The sequence below is a fragment of the Macrotis lagotis genome, chromosome 1, assembly GCF_037893015.1.
Source record: "Macrotis lagotis isolate mMagLag1 chromosome 1, bilby.v1.9.chrom.fasta, whole genome shotgun sequence".
Lineage (NCBI taxonomy): Eukaryota > Metazoa > Chordata > Mammalia > Peramelemorphia > Peramelidae > Macrotis > Macrotis lagotis.
In genome coordinates, this window is record NC_133658.1 from 247,990,676 (window position 1) to 247,998,793 (window position 8,118).

Genomic DNA, 8,118 nt, shown 5'->3' on the forward strand with positions numbered 1-8,118 from the left:
AAAGCAGTAAACCAAGGTTGAGGTTTGGGAAGGCACAATAAGTGACAAGGAATTCACATGCAGAAGACAGTGTAGAGTTGAACTAGGTAGATGAAGGAAGGAAAGTGTATAGGTGGGGCAGAAGTGTTGTCATGGAAGAAAATGAGGGAGGGGTAGAAGGATTGGTGGTCACATAAATACAAAAAACAAGGTTAGGTAGAAATAAAGATGTAATGATAAAAGATAATGATCAGATAAAAGAATTTCATGGAAAGAGCAAAAAATAAAAAAAAGAGCAAAAAATAAAAAAATCAAGGTATAACCATGACTGTGTGTAGCTGAGGAGGAGTAGAGGAATAAATAGGTCATAGGAATTGAATTGAATGAAAATCTGAAAAGAAGGAGGTTTGAGGGACTAGCAATATGTATATTGAAGTATCCTAGTATGGGCTAGGAAAGACTGAATCCATCATGGCTTCTGATAGAGATCATGGTTTAGAACTAGATGGGATCATAAACAAGGAAACAGGCGTATCAAAGGGAAGTGACTTGCCCAAGGTCAGACAGGTAGTATGTAGCAAAAATAAGCTATTAACCAATTATTTTGACTCCACACCTAGGATTCTTCCAGTTATCTCATGTTGCCCTAGCTCTGCCTCTTCAAAGGGGAATTCAAGTCCCATCTCCTCCAGGAAAGATTCCCTGAGCACTGCAGTCCACCTTTCCTCCCTCCCTCTATTCCACTAGCAACCCCATTCACCTGACCTTTGGTACAGAGTGCTTGGAGTCATTACTGAACTGCTTTATGTATCTCTGATTTATCTTTCTAACTAGACTCTGAACTCTGCCAGGGCAGGAACCAGATATGACCTTCCACCATACCAAGCCCTGTACTTAGCATGGATAAGCACCCAAATTAAAATGCAATTAACTTGAATTTAATGATAAGCACTTAGAAGATAAATAGGCAAAGAAGATAAGTTTATGTAAATGACCAATAAACATTTATCAAACACTTGCTCTATTCCAAGCAACAGTGATTCCAAAACAACTGTAGGAGTTCTCCATAGGAAAAAAAATAACATGTCCGCATATGTATAGATTCAAAATAAAGAGAGTAAGGACACATTCATGTGGGAGGATACTACTACTACCACTACTACTATTATTGTTGCTATTACTACTATTACTAGTGCTACTGTTACTACTAATGTTATTATAAGCATTACTACTATTACTGTTGCTACTGGAATTTTGGGGGTGACCAGATAAGCATAGGAATTTAGGGGCCACTGAAAAGCAAAAGAATTTGCATGCTCTCTGGGAGGTTAAAACTGCTCAGGATTTTATTAAAGCAAATTATTAAAAATATACAGGCTAAAACTCCTAGAAAAACAGTAACCTCTTTAAGAATAGGCTAGATGAAGTTTGAGAGGGAGAGAGAGAGAAGAGAGAGAGAGAGAGAGACAGCCTGGGTCACATGGCATGGAGGCCCATGGAGAGCCACCAGGGCCTAGTATGGGAGCACATGACCTAGGAAGGAAAGAGAGATGTAGACACCCTGCAAGATTGAAGGATAGAATCAAGAAGTGACCAGAAGGTCCGACACTTCCTATTAAATACCCTTCTGTGATAGACTGGGCAAGAGGTGGTCCTTGAGGAGTGGTCCTACACTTGAGTCAGGTATCTTCCAATGGCAGGCTATGTACAGGTCCCTTCCTGTCCCCACATGCATGACCTCTAAATTCAATATGTCATTTCCAGTCACACCAATGTTGTTGCGGTCCTTCCTGTCCCAAGGTTAATTAAAGGGGGAAATGGGGACAAGATACAAAACAACAGGGTCAAGGGGAGACAGGATACAATCAACAGGGTGTCAGTTTACATCTCAGGAGCAAAGAACCTTCACAATTAACATTTTAACAACGTTAAAGCTACATTCATAATTCTCTGCATCTCTACTACTACTACTACTACTACTACTACTACTACTACTAGTGTTACCAGTGTAGGGTGTGTTCAAGGAAGACTAGTACCTTTGGTGTGAGGACTGTTAAGTCCTTTTTGGGGTTTCTTTCCACCTTTGATGTCCACCTGAGTCACCTAACTCTCACCTGTGGTTCCCAGAAGTTGTAGTATGCACAGTGGTCAGCACCCCAGGAAACCTTTTTGGCAGGTGGGTTAAACCAGGTTGACAGTAACTGAGAAAGTCTCAAACTCATCAGTGAGTTATAGGGGGTGTCTACTCCAAGCATGTGAAATCTTTGACTGGTGGAATGGGTTAATGAGAACACTTCATTCCAATGGCCTTGAGGCTAGCTGAAGAGAGCACTTTGGATGGCTTAGTTTAGTTAGACATAAAAAAACGCCAAGGTTGGGGTGGCTAGGTGGAATTACCTAGCTGTGTGGCCTTGGGCAAGCCACTTAACCCCATTGCCTTGAAAAATCTAAAAAAAAAAAAAGAAAAAAAATGAAAAACACCAAGGTCATCCACTGCATCTAGAGCAGTTGTCTTGACTGTCTTGCCATGCTGGATCATGATCACTTTGGGAGAGAGTGAGGCAGATAACTTTGTGCAGTTCTACCTCACTTAAATTCATTTTATGCATGCATCAAAAGATATCACCCATACTTTACCATTCCTCAAAGTCCTGTGGCAACAGACAAATACAGAAGCAACAGGTGTGAGAGCTGTATTGCAAGTGGCCCAAGCCAAAGTGTTGTTTCCCTACTGAAAGCAACAGTGAAATTTGGCAGCCCCCTGGGTGACTGAGCACTGCTCACCTCCTGATGTGAGGAAGGAGCTAGGAAAGATCCCTTAAAAATTGTCTGCTTATCCAATCCTGGCCTGATTACTGCAACAGGTGGGAACTCCACAGTGTGGTCAAGACAAAACAATCCTACAAAACCTTCTTCAAAGGAGGTTTTCCTTCCACTCACCATTGGTGAATGGAATGCAAGCACACTCATAGACAACAAAAGATCCAATAGACCTGAAAGACAAATAACTCTTGTTGAAAGAGAACTCAGCAGGTATGATATCCAAAGATCCCTGAGCGAAATAAGATTGGCAAATGAAGGTCAATTTACTGAAGTCAGAGATATATACACTTTTTTTCTGGAGTGGCTGCAGTGAAAGGGGGCACTGTGAAGCTGGGGTAGGTTATGCAATCAAAACTAATCTATTCAACAAGCTTGTACATCTACCAAAAAGAGTGAATGACAGGCTCATGACAATGAGATTGCCACTTGTAGGAAACTGCCATGCCACCATCAGTGCCTAAACTCCCACCATGACAAACACCAATGAAGTTAAAAAATCATGAAGACCTGGAGACCCTCATCATCCATGGACCAAAAGAGGATAAGCTCATAATTCTGGGTAACTTTAATGCTAGAATAGACTTCAGATTACCAGACCTGGCAGGGAGTCCTTGGGAGGAATGGATTTGGAAACAGCAATAGCAATGGTCATCTTCTACTGAAGATTTTGTGGCATCTTATGATCTTATCATCACAAACACTATCTTGCATTTACCCAAACACAATAAAACTTCCTGGATGCACCCTCATAGTACCTCATTGGTAGCTAATAAACTATTTGATCACAAGGAGAAGAGACAGATAGGATGTGAGAGTGACAAAGGCAATGTGTGCTGTAAAGTGCTAAATTGATCACAGACTTTTCCTCTGTAAGCTAAATATTCATATTCAACCAAAGTGGCAGCCCCAAGGCAAAATGACTACTAGAAGAATTAATGTCAAGAGATTAGAGTGTCTCTGTACAGTTTGTTGCTAACTCAGAAAGAAAACTGAGTCCACACAAAGTTGACCATACTGAAGCAGAGGAAGAGAGGACAGTTTTCAGAGATCTGGTATCCAGCACTGTATTTGCTTATCTAGGCCAGAATACTCACAAACATCAGGAGTGGTTTGATGAAAATGATAGGGAAATACAGAAGCTACCAAATGAAAAACGAAGACTCCACAGTGTTTACCAGCAGGATAGTTCATCCATTTCTAAGAAAACAGCATTTAATTCCTTCAAAAGTAAAGTACAAAGCTTAGAGAGATACAGGATTCTTGGTTCAGTCAGAAGGCAGATGATATTCAACTTTACACAGACAATAGCAAACCAAAATGCTTTTATGATGCTCTGAAGGCTATTTATGGACCAAAGACCTCTTAGTGTATTGCAATTACTCAGTGCTGTTGGATCCACATTGATTAATGATATGGACATGACCCTAGAGAGATGGGCTGAACACTTCCATATGGTGTAATGGCTAGAGCAATGGTCTTGGATTCAGGAGGATGGGAGTTAAAATCTGACACTTGCCACTTACTAACTGTGTGATCCCTGGCAAATCACTTCACCATGACTGCCTCACATGCAGGGCTATCTCTAGTCATCCTGATTCATATCTGGCCACTGAACCCAGATGACTCTGGAGGAGAAAGTGAGGCTGGTGACTTAGCACAACATCCCCTCACTCCAAACTAATTCTTGTGCTTGTCATGGCATCAACTCCCTGATGTCGGGATCTTCTTCAAAAATGAAGGATAAATATCATCATCAATCAATGCAGAAGCCATTGACTGTTTACCTCAAGTTGAAGTCAATCGGTCCCTAGCTGAAGTTCCAAATGAATAAGAGGTTTTGAATGCCATTAGGCTCCTTTCAAGTGGCAAAGCTTCTGGTGCCAATTCTATTCCAGCTGAGATCTACAAGGTGGGGGGGGGATCTATTGTTCATCCAAAAGTTGACTGAAATTTTCCTGATTATTTGGCATGAAGAGGTTCTCTCCCAAGAATTCAAGGATGCCTCCATCATCCATCTCTGTAAAAGTAAAAGGAATAAGTTGTCCAGTAACAATCACAAGGATATTTCTTTCTTAGTCATTGCTGGTAAAATTCTTCCCAAAGTCCTTCTCAATACCTTGATGTTTCACCTGGAAGATGGTCACCCCCCTGATAGCCAGTGTGGCTTCAGAAAGGATTGAGGAATAGTCAATAAGGTGTTTGTTTTCTGCCAACTCCAGGAAAAAATGTCAGGAACAGAACAAAGGTCCGTATACATTTGTAGATTTGACCAAGGCCCTTGATACAGTCAGTCATGAGGATTTATGGGAAATCATGTCAAAATTAGATTGCCCTGAGAAGTTCATCAGTATTGTATGTCAGCTTCATGATAGCATGCATGCCCAGATTCTAGATCGTGAATAATGTTCTCAAGATTTCCCAGTCATTGGGGTGGCTAGGTGGCACAGTGGATAGAGCACTGGCCCTGGAGTCAGGAGTACCTGAGTTCAAATCCGGCCTCAGACACTTCATAATTACCTAGCTGTGTGGCCTTGGGCAAGCCACTTAACCCCATAGCCTTGCAAAAAAAAAAAAAGATTTCCCAGTCATCAATGGAGTGAAACAAGGATGTTTCCCTGCTCCCATACTTTTGAGCATGATGTTTTCAGCCATTTTATTAAATGCCTTTACTGAGTTTGAACATGGCCTCAAGGTCAGCTACCACACTGATGGCAAATTCTTCAACTTGAAAAGGCTACAAGCCAGGACCAAAGTAGATGGAGTGTTGATGCATGATCTTCTGTTTGCAGATGAACATGCACTCATTGCAGCTTCTGAAGCTGAGATGCAACAAAAAATGGATCAATTCTCTGCTGCTTGTGCTAATTTTGTTCTTACAATTAATACCAAGAAAATACAAGCCAAAACAACACCATCCATATGTGGAACCATTGATTACAGCAAATGGAGAAGTTTTGAGTATTGTGGACTACTTTGGCAGTGTCCTTTCCAGGGAGGTACACAATGACAATGAAGATGTCAAATGTACTGCCAGAGCTAGCTCAGCATTTAGGAGGCTTCAAAGAAAATGTTGGAGAGAAGAGGTATTAATCTAACCACCAAATTGAAACCATTGTATTGATCACTTTGCTATATGTCTGTGAAACTTGGATAGTCTACCAGTGCCATATCAGAAAACTGAATTACTTGCATTTAAATTGTCTCAGGAAAATTCTGAAGATCACCTGGCAGGAGAAGATTCCAGACACTGAGGTCTTTTCTTGAGCTAAACTTCCTAGCATTTCAACATTACTACAGAGTGCAACTACAATGGGCTGGACATGTTTTTAGAATGTCAGAAGTAAGCTTGCCAAAAAAGATTATTCTTTGGAGAACTCACATGGGACAAGTGCTCGCAACAGGGTTAGAAGAAGCAATACTGGGATACCCTGAAGCTGTCTCTTAAGAAGAGATACTGACACAGGACATGGCATGTCTTCTTCAGTGAGGGTGCTGCTCTCTACGAGGAAGGCAGAATTGAAGCAGCTCAAAGGAAATGTGATGAGATGAGGAAAAAGGGTAAAAACATTACTTGCACAAAAATATTTATAGCAGCCCTGTTTGTGGTGGCAAAGAATTGGAAATCCAGTAAATGTCCTTCAATTGGGGAATGGTTTAGCAAAATGTGGCATATGTATGTCATGGAATACTATTGTTCTATTAGAAATCAGGAGGGACGGGATTTCAGGGAAATCTGGAGGGATTTGCATGAACTGATGCTGAGTGAGATGAGCAGAACCAGAAAAACACTGTACACCCTAACAGCAACATGGGAGTGATGTTCAACCTTGAAGGACTTGCTCATTCCATCAGCGCAACAATTGGGAACAATTTTTGGCTGTCTGCAAAGGAGAGTACCATCTGTATCCAGATAAGGAGCTGTGGAGTTTGAACAAAGTACAAGGACTATTCCCTTTAATTCAGAAAAAAAAAAACCCAGATGTCTTATGGTTTGATCTGGTTACCTCTGAGAATTCTGTTCTCTTTAAGGATATGATTTCTCTCTCATCACACCCAATTTGGATCAAGGTACAACATGGAAACAAAGTAAAGACTGACAGAGTGCTATCTGTGGGGTGGGGGTAGGGGGAGGGAAGCAAGATTAGGGGAAAACTATAAAACTCAAATAATATCTTTAATAAAAATTAAAAAAAAAAGGAAATGTGATATCCAATCAGTTTAGAGCACCCCTGGTGCTCACATGGACTATTTGTGCCTAACAAGCTCATATTGAGCTTATCAGTCACATTCAGATACACTGTAATTTGTCTCAAACACAGGATTGTCATTTTGGTCTTCTTTGATAATGGAGGACAAGAATCAAACTGATACTACTACTATTATCATTTCTACTACTACTACTACTACTACTACCACCAGTGTTACTACTAGTACAACTATCTCTAGTACTTTTACTATAATTATTACCAATAATAGTAATAGTCATTAGTTATATAATACTACTACCTGTCAGGTACTGTGTTAAGTGCTTTACAAATATTATCTCATCTGGTCCTCACAACAACTCTGAGAAATAGACACTTTTACTATTCTATTTTACAGATAAGAAAACTGAGGCAAGCAGAAGTGAAGTGACTTGCCCAGGATCACACACCAATGTGTGTGTGTGTGTGTACCTAGTATTAAATATCTAGAGCTAGATTTGAATTCAGATATTCCTGACTCCAGACCCAACATTTTATCCTTTGTGCCACAAGTGGTTGGTAGAGGGGCACAGGAAAGGTTGCAAGTAGGAGAGGCATTTGAACTGAGTCTTGATAAAACCTAGAGATGCTACAAGGAGAGGAAGGGAAACATTCCAGTCAAGGAGTACAGCCTGGCAAAGGAATGGAATGTCATGTGTGAGGAGGCTATGAGGAAAGTCAGTTTGAAGAGATTCTAAAGAGTGGAAAGAATAATAATGGGGAGTAAGTCTGCAAAGCTTGTGAAACCGGAATGCAGTGAACAGGTCTTTCTTTGCCCATGTTTGGGAGGGGACCAGGTCAGAAATATGCTTATAAAGTGTGGTAGGGAGAAGGATTCTTCTTAGAAGTCCAAAGATGGAGCTCTGAACATTAATACCACTGAAAAGTCCATGTGTCTGACCAGTCTGAATAATGAGAGCCACTCTTGGGCATTGAACATACTGTTTTTGGACTTTGAGAAGCAAGAAAGCTGACCTGGGAAATTAACAATATTGCTGAGAAAAATGGCCCTAGGCAGCAAGAGGAAAAACTGAATGTGCCACCTTTAAGGAGAAATAGGCAAACAGAGGAC